The sequence below is a fragment of the Anopheles merus genome, unplaced genomic scaffold, assembly GCF_017562075.2.
Source record: "Anopheles merus strain MAF unplaced genomic scaffold, AmerM5.1 LNR4000283, whole genome shotgun sequence".
Classification (NCBI taxonomy): Eukaryota; Metazoa; Arthropoda; class Insecta; order Diptera; family Culicidae; genus Anopheles; species Anopheles merus.
In genome coordinates this window covers 29783-46157 of record NW_024427863.1, presented here as the reverse complement: position 1 = coordinate 46157, position 16375 = coordinate 29783, and the positions used below count along the sequence as shown (strand labels likewise).

At 42.8% G+C, this 16375-nt stretch overlaps 3 long non-coding RNA genes across 4 annotated transcripts; 2 read left to right on the top strand and 1 right to left on the bottom strand.

Moving 5' to 3' along the window:
• The first annotated feature begins 8602 nt into the window (after nucleotides 1–8602).
• On the top strand, nucleotides 8603–9484 carry LOC121602065. Of its 2 annotated transcripts, none has more exons than XR_006006274.1 (3): nucleotides 8603–8721; nucleotides 8834–9240; nucleotides 9306–9484. It is a non-coding gene; the product is annotated as an uncharacterized LOC121602065 (long non-coding RNA). The 2 variants fall into 2 exon arrangements; XR_006006275.1 differs by lacking the exon at nucleotides 8603–8721 and adding an exon at nucleotides 8758–8770.
• A 1562-nt stretch (nucleotides 9485–11046) lies between these two features.
• LOC121602064 lies at nucleotides 11047–12160 on the top strand. Its single transcript, XR_006006273.1, has 2 exons — nucleotides 11047–11509; nucleotides 11573–12160. It is a non-coding gene; the product is annotated as an uncharacterized LOC121602064 (long non-coding RNA).
• Nucleotides 12128–13063, bottom strand: LOC121602063. Its single transcript, XR_006006272.1, has 2 exons — nucleotides 12373–13063; nucleotides 12128–12307 (listed from the first exon to the last, which is right to left on the bottom strand). It is a non-coding gene; the product is annotated as an uncharacterized LOC121602063 (long non-coding RNA).
• Nucleotides 13064–16375: the final 3312 nt, after the last annotated feature.

Below are 16375 nucleotides of genomic sequence, written 5' to 3'. Positions count from 1 at the left end.
GAGTTTGTTGCTCGTGGCCTACCAAAGCAACGTGTACATGAAAGGGCTCGATTTGACCCTTCTGAGCTTATTTCGCATCGTAAAAATAGTGAAAATTGCTCTTCAGCTGTGCCAAAAACTACCGCTCATCCGGATCATTTTTTGGAACATCGATCGCCACCCCCACAGCGCGGGATTCTATCACCATCCCAGTTGACCGAGATCCTAGAGGCTATTCAACTGGAGTTTCCTCCCACACCGCCACAGTTATCACCGGGGGTGGGGCTTCAATCACAATTCAATCTCAGCAACAGAACAGCTCACAATTAATAGACCCATTCGTGATATATTACCAAAATGTTCGAGGCCTTCGCACCAAATACAATGAATTGCGCCTTTCTGCGAATGAATCAGGGTTTGAAATGCTTGCCCTTACTGAAACCTGGTTAAATGAATCGATTCCATCCAACATGGTCCTTGATAGTGATGCCTACAACATATACCGCTGCGATCAAAGCAGGTTAAACAATGAACGTTCGCGTGGGGGTGGTGTGCTACTTGCATGTTCCGTTCGATATCCTTCTGTGGCACTTAACATTAATCAACCCACGCTTGAAGCTTTATGTATACGTGTTTCTTTTTCTAAGTTTCGTCTTTATGTGGGGATTGTTTATGTGCCACCGTATTTGAGCAGCGACCGCAACTATTTGGAATCCCTTTCTGCTTTCATCAGTGATGCATACATGCAAATGAAACCGAATGATCATCTTATCCTTCTGGGCGACTTCAACCAACCTGCGTTAGAGTGGTCGCTTTCTACCGTAGTAAGGCCAGATTCATCTTCAGCTATAAGACATTATGTGCCACATATTTCTTCGAATACATCCAGTTCCTGCTTTTTGGATATGTTAAACTTGCATGAACTCTATCAGCTGAACGGGGTGCATAACCATTTAAATCATTATTTGGACCTGGTGCTCTCCAACTCTGCTGCAGCAGCTTGTTGTTCTGTGTATCCTGCTTCGTCATTGCTCCTGCCCCAGGATGCCCATCATCCTGCCCTAGAAATTGCGTTACCGTCTTCTTTATTTAGGGCTAGTAGGGTTAGGAATGTATTACCTTCTGCTCCTAATTCATTGAGTGTTCGTTATAATTTTCGGCTCACAGACTATCGTAAACTTAATTCAATTCTATCTCGTTCCGACTGGTCTTTTTTTATCAATGTACATCGGTCGACGAGGCTGTCCAATCGTTTAATGCTTTGTTAACCTCTGCACTCCTTTCATGTACACCTATTTTTCGTTCCCCTCCTAATCCTCCCTGGTCAAATCGTACTCTTCGCAACCTGAAAAAGGATAGAATGAAATATCTTAGCAGGTATCGTCTGAACCGATCTGCATTCAACTTTCGTTTATTTAAGTACGCTGCCTCTGCGCATCGACTATACAACAGGGCTCGTTTTGAGGCATATTCGAGTAGACTGCAATCGCGTTTCCGTTCTGATCCAGCATCCTTCTGGCAATTTGTTAGGATACGAAGAGGGTGCAATTCGTTACCTAATGAAATGGTACTTGATTCTCGAACTGCCTCTATGCCTGTTGAGATCTGTGAGCTATTCTCTGCACATTTTTCCCAAATGTTTGAGCCACCGGTTAGTGACCCTAGCCTTATTGAGGGTGGGCTTCTCTACACGCCAGAGAACTTAATTAATCTCTCCGATATTTCGGTTAGCTCTGAAACAGTTGTACAGGTGTTATTTGGGTTGAAACGTTCTTTTACTCCTGGTCCAGATGGCATTCCTGCCTCTGTTTTAATAAACTGTAAGGACGTGCTTGCTCCACACCTTGCTAAAATTTTCAACCTTTCACTTTCTCTTGGGGTTTTTCCTGCTCTTTGGAAATCCTGTTGGCTTTTTCCGGTACACAAAAAGGGCTGCCGTAGCATTGTTTCTAATTATCGTGGGATAACCCAAACATGCGCCACAGCCAAAACTTTTGAGCTATGTATCCTTCCAACCATACTTCATAGTTGTAGTTCAGCTATTAGCCCTAAACAGCATGGGTTTATGCCTGGTAGGTCTACTTCAACTAATCTCATGTCTTTTGTTTCCAATATTTTTAGATCTTTTGAGGCCGGTACCCAACTTGATGCAATATACACCGACTTTCATGCTGCTTTTGATAGTTTACCACACTCTTTATTATTAGCTAAATTGTCTAAACTTGGTTTTGGTGATGGCATTATTAGCTGGCTGTCCTCATATTTAAGTAATCGATCATGCAGGGTTAAAACCGGGTCGTACTTATCTGAGGAGTTTTTTGTACGTCAGGTGTCCCTCAGGGTTGTGTGCTAAGTCCACTTCTGTTTTCTTTGTTCATCAATGATGTTTGTAATGTTTTACCTCCTGATAGTCATCTCCTTTATGCGGATGATATCAAAATCTTTTTACCTGTGTCTTCTTTTTCTGATTGTCTGAGACTTCAGCATTACCTCAATGCATTTCTTTCTTTCTGTTATTTCTTTCTCTCACTCTCTTTCTCCTATTTTATTTAACTATACTCTCTCTAGCGCTTCCCTCTCTCGTGTTATGTCCATCCGTGACCTTGGTATTATACTTGACTGTCGTCTTAACTTTAAACTGCAGCTTGATGAGGTGCTACTAAAAGCAAACCGAACCCTTGGGTTTATCTTACGTTTTACCTCTATTTTTAGAGATCAAAGCATCCTAGGAATCCTTTATTGTGCTTTGGTAAGGCCTATTCTTGAATATGCTAGTATCATCTGGAATCCTCCCACTATTGATGGCTGTTCGAGAATTGAAAGCATTCAGCGCCTCTTTACCAGGATTGCTTTTCGTCGTTTGTTCGGTGCTGCCTCACTACCTCCCTATGAAACGCGATTGCAGTTATTCAATCTTCACTCTTTAAGCTTCCGCCGCCAAGTGTTTCAGGCTTGTTTTATTGGTGGCTTATTACTTTCTGCTACTGATGCTCCTGATTTACTCTCGTCCATCTCGCTGTATGTTCCCTCTCGTTCTCTTCGTCCACGTGATCCTCTGTCAATTGAAACACGTCATACTCTTTATACTTTCAATGACCCTCTTCTGTCCTGTTTCAGATTGTTTAACCACTTTTACTATCTCTTTGATTTCGACTCCTCTCTTAACTCTTTCCGTAACCGTATTTTTTCTTCTAATTCCCTTTAATTATTCTCCTTAGTTTTCTATTACTCTCTTTTTTTTGTTAAGTTTATGATAGTCTCTACGCTACCCTTGTTTTTTTTCTTTTCTTTTTTGCTAGGTCAAGACTAGGTTAGTTAGGCTTAGTTTTTCATGAATTATTTTGTTTTTTTGTTAGTATTTAATTAGTTTTAAGTCTATTATATTTAGCCTTCATGGCAGATATAATTTTTTTGACCGTTTTTTTTGCTCCGCCGCTATAAATAGTTCGTCCATTTCGCCAACAGATGGCGCTAAACTTGCACGACCCAGCGCAGGAATCGCTGAAGTCCAGCGCGGGAGACCAGACCAAATCTGCGCTGGCCAGCGCAGATTTTGGTACATTTCCTGCGCTGGAAACTGCTCGAATTTGCGCAGCGGATACATTTCCTGCGCAGGAAACTGCTCGAATTTGCGCAGCGGAATATTTACAAGACCGTTTCAAACTGTTTCGTCGCTTCTCAGACCAAGTAAGCACGGAGGGCCTGAGGCGGAATCGATACTCGTTGCGCAAATTCGAGCAGTTTCCTGCGCAGGAAATGTACCAAATTCTACGCTGGCCAGCGCAGATTTTGACTGGTCTCCTGCGCGGGACTTCAGCGATTCCTGCGCAGGCCTGCGCAGGGTTAGCGCCATCTGTTGGTGAAATGGACGAACTATTTTTGACGGTGTAGTAAAAAAACGGTCAAAAAATTAAAAATATTGGCGCTCATCTTCTCGTCCGCTTCTTCTCCCTCCCTCACCCTGCCTTGCCTTACTTTCTCTTCAGCCCGTGCCTTCCGCTGCCAGCTGATTGGCTGTTGCGGTGGTGTATGCGTTGATACTCATATGCGCATTGCGGTTGTGTATTGTTATTGGTGGGTGTTAGCATTTATTAATTTGTGTGTGACCTTGAGACGATGCAGGAGAAGCTGGATTGGGCTTCAAAGTGTTATCGGTGTATTGATGGTTTATTTTATTTCGTGCCGTTGCTTATGAGACCATTCGATGCCCCTGTCAATTGAGGGTGAAGAAGCCTATTTAAAACAAGCGTAGGAGAACGTCTAACACAAATCTAATATTTTTTTTATTTGAACATGTTAGATCCTTCAACGACCTTCTAAGCATCATGTAGCACAGTGTATAGTGGAAATAAAATAACTTTTTTTAAATGTGCCGAAATCTGTCTCGAGTTTTCGGGTCGCGACACACACACAAACAGCGCGGGGAAAGTGGCCGTTCACTCTATCATGTCGCGATCCCCCACCCCGTCCGGCGCTTTGGATGAGGATGCGCTACAAGAAAGCTGAACCAGCCGTTCTATCGATAAGGTAGCCGTACTCGCTCGTGCGGGGAGGGGGGTGGTGGTCTGGTGGGGGAGGGGGGGAGTGTGTGTTTGCGTTCGCACTTTCGTGGGTGCGTGCTTGCGTTCGCGCTTTAATACATGCATGTGTGCGTGTGTGTGTGTGCTCGCGTGCGTCTGTGCTCGCGTGCGTGTGTGCTCGCGTGCGTGTGTGTGTGTGTGTGGTGTGTGTGTGTGTGTGTGTGTGTGTGTGTGTGTGTGTGTGTGTGTGTGTGTGTGTGTGTGTGTGTGTGTGTGTGTGTGTGTGTGTGTGTGTGGAAACCCCAAAACTATTTGATTCTGATGCGTAAATTTTCATCCGCTGCGGCTACAAAGTCCATGCATTTTTGATTTCGCTACCTGAGAGACAACACAACTATCGGATTGGCACCACGATCTTTGCGATCGGTTCTGCTGTTGGGGTGTTAAAAAGAAACACGATCGAAGCAAACGTGCATGTGATATGTTGCAAATTTCTTTCCAAATCTGCTAGCGGATGCAAGTGGAAACAACATTTTGAATTGAATCCATACAAAAGAGGATTCTGGATTTGTTTTTTACGGTGCGCGTATGGTGCTGGACCTGTTCGTCCAGAATCTGGCGGCTTTTTGGCTTAGAGTCGGTATCATGACGCCGATTGACCCGCAATGCCTTGGAATGGGTTCAGATTGGTAGGTTCATGTTTTGGTCGATTGCATTCCATTGATATGTCGCGCCACAGCGGGACACCCGGCAGCAACAAAGTCATGACAAACTCTTCCCCGGGTATGGACTGTTATGCTAAGTTCTTCTTATTATTATTAGTATTATTAATATTATTGTCATTATGGCCTACACGATCATGTCGGCCTTTTCAGGACTTGAGTACCACGTAGCCGAATAGTCAGCTCTTGCTACGGCGGACGGTTCATACGCGGTTAGAACCCACGATGCAGATGTGAGGAATGAGGTGCCGCGGGCCCGCTCCTATCCAGCGTGCAACTTGCATACTGCTACACTGGCTCCTGTCCGGTGCATACGCAGCAGACAGGAGGAAGGATGCACCTCCTCAACAAAAAAACACCGTCATGAACCAGCGGCGGATCTAACGGTAGACGGACTAGGTGGTCGCCGAAGATCTCTAGTCTGTAGTATGCAGTATGTTTACAAGTGGACAGAGTATTAGCGACAAGGGCCCCCAAAAAGATCCCAACTAATAAAATCGACATGCTTTCTCATTCTACCCAATAGATCAGTAAACCTGAGAGAGCAAGAAAGCATGTCAATTTTGTTGCTTGGGATGGTGGTTGGGTCCCCGTGGGGGAAGAACCATTGCCCCCCCCCCCCACCACCATCATGCCGGCAATAATTTTAGGGCCTGTGACCGATGATCGTAAAGGTTCCATGGCCTAAGCCCCCTCCTCTCTCCCTCCCTCCGCAGGCAATTTAGATATTATTATTATTATTATTATTATTATTATTATTATTATTAAATCTTTAACGGGCCGTATGGCCTAATTAAGATGTAACAGTTGAATTAAAAAAAACATAGCAAAAACAAGATTTGCATCGCAATTCACTGCGGCCACGGCAAAAGCCGGAGACGTTCCTTGAAGCACTGAGTTGAGATGTCGAAGTCGAAGCAATCCGAGACAGTGTTGAACACAGCCGACATGCGGAACATAGGGTCAGACCGACCAGCACTGGAACGGGGTTGAGCGAGCCGTAGAGTTTCTCTAGACCTAAGTGTTCGGGATGGTGCATAGATATCGACTCGATGCAACAAAGGCGATGAGTCGATTGAGCCATTTAGCAATCCAGCGATGAAAGAGCACTGTGCATTGCGTCTTCTAACCGAAAGAGGTTCAAGGCCTAGAAGACGGCACCGCGCAGCATACGGAGGAAGATTATTGCGATCCTGCAAGGGAAGTAGGCGTAGGGCATATCTCATGAGCTTACGTTGAATCGCCTCAAGTCGAGCAATTGAAGAAGCGGTAGTTGGGCTCCAGACTACGCACGAATATTCCAGAACCGAACGAACGATACAGTTGTACACAGCTTTGATGCACATGGGGTTGCGGAATTCATTAGTTGTCCGGATAACCACGCCAAGTAATTGATTTCCTTTGGCTACAACGTCATCGATATGCTGTTTAAAGTTCAAACTAGAGTCAAGCAGAACGCCCAGGTCTTTGGCATGTATACTGTTAAATCTCCCAACAGCTGTGTGCCAGTACCCCCTCCCCCCGGTCATCAGTTCCCATTTACAGGGGCCTCAACTCGTCTTTCAGCCTTTCATGAACACCTTTCTTCGATCGATCATAACATTCCGGAAGAAAACACATTTGGCAACAGTTTTGGCACACATACGCACACTCACACCCTTGCGCAGACGGCTCAGCATATCTGTGTAATCTACACCATACGAAAGCAAAGCTTATGGTAACAAAGTTATGCTTAATGCTTAACACGTTCAGTTCGATGGCAGGCCCCAGGGACTGCCAGTTAACTTTCCAGTATACCGGTTTCACAATCAGCTTGCGTTCTTGAAGCCGGCGGAACAGAATGTTGATGAAAATCAGCGCCGGGTTGAATGTGTTAATGCGGATTAGGGTTCTGCGCATTGCACAGCAAACCCTCCAGCGTGAGCTAGCGATACCGTAGTCAATTTTACATTGCAGCGTTTGAACTCATTGCGCTCTTTTGGTTTGATTTGTGAAAATTAAACTTCTTCGCCGCAATGTTTTTAACGGCTTTTTTAAGCGCCACAGCAACTCATAAGCATTGTTCACACGCGAGAAAGAGATAGCGCTATGGAGGGAAAACCCAAGTGCCACAAATCCACTAAACGACCACTAAACGGCTTCTAAACGACTCAAGTTCTCTACCTAAACGGAATATAGAAAGACTTCGTTTAGCAGACGCCAAACGACTCATGCATTCTAAAAATAGCAAAAAAGCTGGTGGCGCTATCTGTTGGTGGGATACCCCAACCAGTTGAGCTTCATCGCTTGGAGGAGAGCTTTCTCATTTCCTCTGTACTGTTGTATGGTTTCGCATTGAAGTTATGCATCGCTAGAACTAGAACGGCGATACGATTGTTTAAATACTAAACTCCAACGGAAACCACCAGCACTGAAGCAAGTGAGATTTGAGTAATGGTCGTTGGTGTTGATACCCACGTATCTAACCACACGACCATTTATATAGATTTTTGCTCAGAAAGTTAGAAGGCTATATAGGTCATAATAAAATGCAACTTGTCGAAACACATTGCAAGAAAAGGATAGCAATATGATGATGAGTTGTAATACGCCATCTATTGATCAAACCAATGAAGCTGTGGAGCTTTCATTTTTTTTCTATGGATATTCAATTTTCCAGTCGTTTAAGCTTAATCTGTGGCGCTTGGGAAAGCACGGACGACGGCTGACAGCGATTGGCCGTCTGACGCACCAACCCATCCAAACCTTCGACAGCGCGCTCAGTCGAGGGTATGAGGCGGAGCCAGGGACGGGTAGCTCGACTGGCTGCTTGACAAATTTTCCGTTGGAGAAAAAAAGGAAAGCATGATAAAATTCTCCGAACGCGTTGATTTCTTCCGTTGCTTTGCACAGCGGGGCATTGGAATTTGCGAAAGAAAACAAAAAGGGGATTTAGCAGTTTCTTCTCTGTATCAGTGTAGTAAGCGAATCATTATAGAGATGGCGCTAGTGTTTAATGAACAGTCTGCTCCCGAGTTACGCGGTTTCTGCATTCCCGACGAATCCGCGTAACTCGAATATCCGCGTGAGCCGAATTCCACGTTTTTTGACTAAAATACTATTGACTACTCGGAGTTTTTTTTAATCTAATTTAGTACTTTTATACACTTTATCATTTATTTGATATGATTCCTGCAGGAAGATTCTAATATTTTTGACTTTCAGTATGTATTCAGCGGTTTCCCAAATAACCAACATACCGAAAACGTCACCAATTTCCTGTACTAAAAATCCAGTTGCATCGAAAAAAGCCAAAAAACTGTCAGTTTGGTGGGTTAAACCCAAGGTTATTAGACTCTATACAGGTTACGACAGAGCGTTTGAGAGGGTCACCATTATGGATACCTTGTTTACAACTTTTCTGTCAAAATAGATGCCGACCAGCTGTTGCTTGGCACGAGCAACATAAATAAGTTTACAGAAGACGAAATTACTGCTACAATTATTCTTCATGCTAACTAGTTATATCATTTATAGAATATGACTTCTATGTTGGATGGTTAATGCTAAGTCAATTTTGCTTACATGCCCTGGATATCGTCGGATTGTCTCATCAGTTTCAATGTTCTACAGGTTTGGTATTGCTGTCCTAGCTTCAGTGGACGAGAGTTCATGCCGTCCAGCAGCAACAGTGTCCAAACTGGGTTATTGTGCTGTCCCAGATGCTGCCCCTCGTATGAGAAGTGGCCAGATCCCATGTCGCTTCGCGCATAACAGCTCGTCCTTTATTCGGATTGGAACGGACACGGAACAATTCAGTGAAAGAGTATCGATGTGATGACACCCTTTTGACGATGTTGGTCAGGGAACCTGTGATGATGTGGTGCAAAAAATGCTACCGGCATCACTTTCGTTCCGCTATTGCACTTGACCCGAACTAGGACCGCGACGGCACTGACGAACTTGCGGCAGCGGTGATGATGCGTATCCCTCCTTCGAAATTGCGGTGCTGAGATGATGATAAGGTAGAAGCTTGTGTGGTATGTCCTTACTAAAACACTGCTTAAGCTACACCCAAGGTGACATGCATTATCGTCCCCCACAGGAATAAGGCTGCAGCCAAAACGGAATGAATATTTGTTTTCTTTGAACTGGAACGGCAACAGTGGCAGCATGACGATCGTCTCGAACATGACGACTGCAACGAACCGACATGGAACCGCGGACAATAACTTAAATAACAACTATGCATAAGCACAAATATACTTATAGTTTATTTCCTAATTATAATTGTTACAACAGGACCGTTCAACATTTACTCCCGGCTCAGCCACTACTCTTCCTTCACAAGTGCTCTTCTCGGTGACCCTCATATTCATCTCTTTCTCCTTCTCTTTGTCATATAATTTGTATGAAAAGTGAAATAATGTGGATAGGGTTTATCTGCCTCTATCAAACATGAAAAATATTATGACGTCATACATGTCAATACTGCAATCACATCGTGTGTTAGCTTCCACGAGAAGATATATTCGTTTTTTGATTAGGCTAGCATGCAATGCTGTCTCTATTGAACCGTTAGTTCGGAGCCGTTGATTCGTCGACGGCTCTGGAACAGTGGACTCGCAGCCGGCTCCGCAGTTGTTGGAATGGAGCCGTGAGTGCAGAGCTGTTAGTCCGAACCGGTTGCGGAGCCCTTGGAGCGGAGCCGGCTACGGAGCCGTCGGAGCGTAGCTGGCTCCGGACCCGTTAGTCCGGAGCCGTTGGTGCGCTCCGAAACGCCCATCACTAGATCACAGGACTGTTCTTGGACGGAAAGAATCTCGTGTGATGAAATTCTACGAGAAATTAAAAATAAAATTATTTCTTTTTCATTTCACTAAATATGAATCAAATTACCACGTGCTGTTAGAGACTGGTTTGATGTTAATCTACGGTTAGAAACGTGTCGTTCGATATGATTTTTTTTATGTCCAGCCGCTGCATACATTTTCCGTCCAGCATATGCTCACTATCTGGCTACTTCATCCGCTTCTTTATCGGCTCTCCCTTATTGCTTATACACACATGATTTTGCAGCAAACTTAAGTTAATGTCCTGAGATCGTTTTCCGACGTAACGATTTTTCAACTCGTACATGTGGGTCTTAATACGATAACACACGAATATTCATAGCGGAATCCCTTCTCCACTTTCTACACAAGTCCAGTAGAAAGTACATAATTAAAATTAGATTTACAATAATTGAACAATTCAACCTAAAACATCGTACTATTGCACGATTGCAATCCAGTTGCAATCAGTCGAATTGTAAACAAACCAGTCCAATTGTAAACAAACCATTCCAATTTGTCTGTCAAAATTTTTTCATTCATTTTTTTATTGGAAATCGGCCAAAACAGGCTTTTGTCATAACCTGTATAGAGTCTAATAACCTTGGTCAATATGCTGAACATGATTTTAACACATCGATTACTTTACCTCATTCACTTACATCACAGTATAACTTCGGTAATATTATTAATAAATAAACGGTGCACTGACCAGCGAAATGAAAGAGTCCATTCGCTAGTAAACAAACACACACATCCACATCTTACACAAATATTTTTAACGACAAATGAACTTAAACACACAAGTTTTATGCTTCCTTTGCACAATTAAACACATTTTGGGTGATACATGTTGAGTAAATGAATTACCCGTGCATAAAAAAACTGACTTTAACAAACATTGAAGTGGCCGCTTCTGTAGATGTGTGGTTTAACCCAAGGTTATTAGACTCTATACAGGTTATGACAAAAGCCTGTTTTGGCCGATTTCCAATAAAAAAATGAATGAAAAATTTTGACAGACAAATTGGAATGGTTTGTTTACAATTGGACTGGTTTGTTTACAATTCGACTGATTGCAACTGGATTGCAATCGTGCAATAGTACGATGTTTTAGGTTGAATTGTTCAATTATTGTAAATCTAATTTTAATTATGTACTTTCTACTGGACTTGTGTAGAAAGTGGAGAAGGGATTCCGCTATGAATATTCGTGTGTTATCGTATTAAGACCCAACATGTACGAGTTGAAAAATCGTTACGTCGGAAAACGATCTCAGGACATTAACTTAAGTTTGCTGCAAAATCATGTGTGTATAAGCAATAAGGGAGAGCCGATAAAGAAGCGGATGAAGTAGCCAGATAGTGAGCATATGCTGGACGGAAAATGTATGCAGCGGCTGGACATAAAAAAAATCATATCGAACGACACGTTTCTAACCGTAGATTAACATCAAACCAGTCTCTAACAGCACGTGGTAATTTGATTCATATTTTAGTGAAATGAAAAAGAAATAATTTTATTTTTTAATTTCTCGTAGAATTTCATCACACGAGATTCTTTCCGTCCAAGAACAGTCCTGTGATCTAGTGATGGGCGTTTCGGAGCGCACCAACGGCTCCGGACTAACGGGTCCGGAGCCAGCTACGCTCCGACGGCTCCGTAGCCGGCTCCGCTCCAAGGGCTCCGCAACCGGTTCCGGACTAACAGCTCTGCACTCACGGCTCCATTCCAACAACTGCGGAGCCGGCTGCGAGTCCACTGTTCCAGAGCCGTCGACGAATCAACGGCTCCGAACTAACGGTTCAATAGAGACAGCATTGCATGCTAGCCTAATCAAAAACGAATATATCTTCTCGTGGAAGCTAACACACGATGTGATTGCAGTATTGACATGTATGACGTCATAATATTTTTCATGTTTGATAGAGGCAGATAAACCCTATCCACATTATTTCACTTTTCATACAAATTATATGACAAAGAGAAGGAGAAAGAGATGAATATGAGGGTCACCGAGAAGAGCACTTGTGAAGGAAGAGTAGTGGCTGAGCCGGGGAGTAAATGTTGAACGGTCCTGTTGTAACAATTATAATTAGGAAATAAACTATAAGTATATTTGTGCTTATGCATAGTTGTTATTTAAGTTATTGTCCGCGGTTCCATGTCGGTTCGTTGCAGTCGTCATGTTCGAGACGATCGTCTATGCTGCCACTGTTGCCGTTCCAGTTCAAAGAAAACAAATATTCATTCCGTTTTGGCTGCAGCCTTATTCCTGTGGGGGACGATAATGCATGTCACCTTGGGTGTAGCTTAAGCAGTGTTTTAGTAAGGACATACCACACAAGCTTCTACCTTATCATCATCTCAGCACCGCAATTTCGAAGGAGGGATACGCATCATCACCGCTGCCGCAAGTTCGTCAGTGCCGTCGCGGTCCTAGTTCGGGTCAAGTGCAATAGCGGAACGAAAGTGATGCCGGTAGCATTTTTTGCACCACATCATCACAGGTTCCCTGACCAACATCGTCAAAAGGGTGTCATCACATCGATACTCTTTCACTGAATTGTTCCGTGTCCGTTCCAATCCGAATAAAGGACGAGCTGTTATGCGCGAAGCGACATGGGATCTGGCCACTTCTCATACGAGGGGCAGCATCTGGGACAGCACAATAACCCAGTTTGGACACTGTTGCTGCTGGACGGCATGAACTCTCGTCCACTGAAGCTAGGACAGCAATACCAAACCTGTAGAACAATTGAAACTGATGAGACAATCCGACGATATCCAGGGCATGTAAGCAAAATTGACTTAGCATTAACCAATCCAACATAGAAGTCATATTCTATAAATGATATAACTAGTTAGCATGAAGAATAATTGTAGCAGTAATTTCGTCTTCTGTAAACTTATTTATGTTGCTCGTGCCAAGCAACAGCTGGTCGGCATCTATTTTGACAGAAAAGTTGTAAACAAGGTATCCATAATGGTGACCCTCTCAAACGCTCTGTCGTAACCTGTATAGAGTCTAATAACCTTGATATTGACCTTAGCCCGCACTTGATCCATCTTTTTCTCGTCAACATGTTTGGAAAAGGTGGGCCAAGCGTGGGCAAGGTCAATACACCTTATTAGAACTGACAGCTTCAGTTGTTCTAAAATTTGGTGGGTTAACGACTGAATGGACCACCGCTAACCCACGTGGGTTTGAAGTGGCTTTACAGTGGGTTAAGGCCGATTTGATTATTTCGGTTCAGTATGTTAGCAAAAATGCAATTTATACCGAACTTGAAGCAAATTGTACTGATTTTCCATTTAATATGTCGAATTTAGAAAACCGCGTATCTCCGAATCCGCGTAAGTCGAGAACCGTGTAACGGGAACTCAAACTCAGGACGGGAACTCAAATCACGGGAACAGACCCATATAACCAAGATACCGAAAACGCCACCAATTTCTTGTACTAAAAATCCAGTTCCATCAAACAAAGCTAAAAAACTATCAGTTTGGTGGGTTAAGCCACACGGCCACAGAAGCAGCCACCACTTCAATTTTGTTGAAGTCAGATTTTTATGCACGGGCAATTTATTTGCTCAACATGTTTCACCTGTGTTAAAAATGTTATTTATTTGTGCAAAGAAAGCAATTAAACGTGTGTGTTTAAGTTGGTTTGTTGTAAAACATTCATGTGTAATATGTGTATATGTGTGTTTGTTTACTTGCGAATGAACTCTTCCATTTCGCTGGTCAGTGCATAGTTTATAGACTAATAATATTGCTTAAGTTGAAGTGCAGTGATGTAAGTGAATAAATTTAATCAACCGAGGAGTTCAAATCCTGTCCAGCATATTGACCTAAACCAAACCTTGACCAAACTTTTCCTCAAAGCATTTTTGGAAAAGGTGGGTTAAGGGTGGACAAGATAAATACATCGGATCGGAACTGGAAGCTCCGATTGTTCTAAAATTTGGTGGGTTAACGACTGAATCGACCACCACAAACCCACGTGGGTTTGGAGTGGTTTTACAGTGGGTTAAGGACGATTTGGTTATTTGGGGACTGTATTTTCATTTGAAATAAGGAGACAACTTTTGAATCTCATTTTGTTCGAAGTGTCACGTCGGTTTGTTGGTGGTTCTACTGTACTTTGTTGTTGATAATATTACCCAAATAACCAAATCGGCCTTAACCCACTGTAAAGCCACTTCAAACCCACGTGGGTTAGCGGTGGTCCATTCAGTCGTTAACCCACCAAATTTTAGAACAACTGAAGCTGTCAGTTCTAATAAGGTGTATTGACCTTGCCCACGCTTGGCCCACCTTTTCCAAACATGTTGACGAGAAAAAGATGGATCAAGTGCGGGCTAAGGTCAATATGCTGAACATGATTTTAACACATCGATTACTTTACCTCATTCACTTACATCACAGTATAACTTCGGTAATATTATTAATAAATAAACGGTGCACTGACCAGCGAAATGAAAGAGTCCATTCGCTAGTAAACAAACACACACATCCACATCTTACACAAATATTTTTAACGACAAATGAACTTAAACACACAAGTTTTATGCTTCCTTTGCACAATTAAACACATTTTTGGGTGATACATGTTGAGTAAATGAATTACCCGTGCATAAAAAAAAACTGACTTTAACAAACATTGAAGTGGCCGCTTCTGTAGATGTGTGGTTTAACCCACCAAACTGACAGTTTTTTGGCTTTTTTCGATGCAACTGGATTTTTAGTACAGGAAATTGGTGACGTTTTCGGTATGTTGGTTATTTGGGTATTTAGTAGTCCAATTACACGCAAAACTGCGATCGAAACAATTTAACTTGAAAAATATCAATTTTCACCCGATATGGTTAAACCATTTTGACAGACGCATCACGACGTGCGTCGAAATAGAATTTTTTCTACATTAACGTTGCGTCGTGCGTCGTCAACGTATGCGTCTGTCAAAGTCCATACATTTTGGCCAAAACGCAATGCATTGCGTTGGAACAAGTACCGCTCTGATATGAAGTTTGTATGCAGGGATTTACAGATCTCCCACAATGCGCAAAAGCAGCAATAATCAACCTTCTAAATACATACCCCTTGCGCACGCCTGCAGTAGCAATTATCGCCAGAGTGACCAGAAATACCGATTTATCTGTATTCCTACCGATTTTTGATATGCCTACCGATTCACAGATGAGCCCCCTAAAACTACCGATTTTTCATTTATCCTACCGAAAATCACAGATTTTTTCGTAATACTGACCAAAAAGTCATATAACCATTTCCAAAATCACTTAATGTATTTAACTTTATATGGAAATCACTAGCAACCAGAACCAGAAGTTCGACAGAGACAACTAACAGGTTGGCTGATAAGTACCCGGTCTGACACATAGATGGCGCCGCTAGTATTAAATGCATATTATTTTTATATAGTACAGGCGGTCCCCGAGATACACGGTTGATGGGGACCGAAAAACGCCGCAAAATACCGCGTATCTCGAATTACCGCGTAAGTCGAATCTCGTGATTTCCCGCCAAAATATCACTAATTTTCGTGCAATTTTGCAAGTAGGGGGTCGTTTAAGCCACCAAATTAATTATTTGATATGTTTCTACTGAATTGAACAGTTTTAAACCTTATGAAATGGTATTTCACAATCGATCAATACGGTAATTATTTGGTATTTCACAGTGGATGTGTCAAATCAGTACAATTTGCTCAAAGAACTGTCAAATTTGGAAAACAGCGTATCTCCGAATCCGCGTATAAGAGGTACCGTGTATCTCGGGGACCGCCTGTACCAACCATCAAATGATTCGTGTCAAAATTTGATGTCTGTATGTCAATTAGTTTGTGAGACAGAGCGTCTTTTGTCAAGCAACTTTTGTTATTGTGAAAAAAAATGGAAAAAAGGAATTTCGTGTATTGATAAAATACTGTTTTCCGAAGGGAAAAAATACAGCGGAAGCAAAAACTTGGTTTGATAATGAGTTTCCGGACTCTGCCCCAGGGAAACCAACAATAATTGATTGGTATGCAAAACTCAAGCGTGGTGAAATGAGCACGGAGGAAGGTGAACGCAGTGGCCGCCCGAAAGAGGTGGTTACCGACGAAAACATCAAAACATCCACAAAATGATTTTGAATGACCGTAAAATGAAGTTGATCGAGGTAGCAGAGGCCTTAAATATATCAAAGGAACGTGTTGGTCATATCATTCATCAATATTTGGATATGCGGAAGCTCTGTGCAAAATGGGTGCCGCGCGAGCTCACATTTGACCAAAAACGCACCGTGCCACAAGTCATTGAGAACGATGGCAAAAATTCAT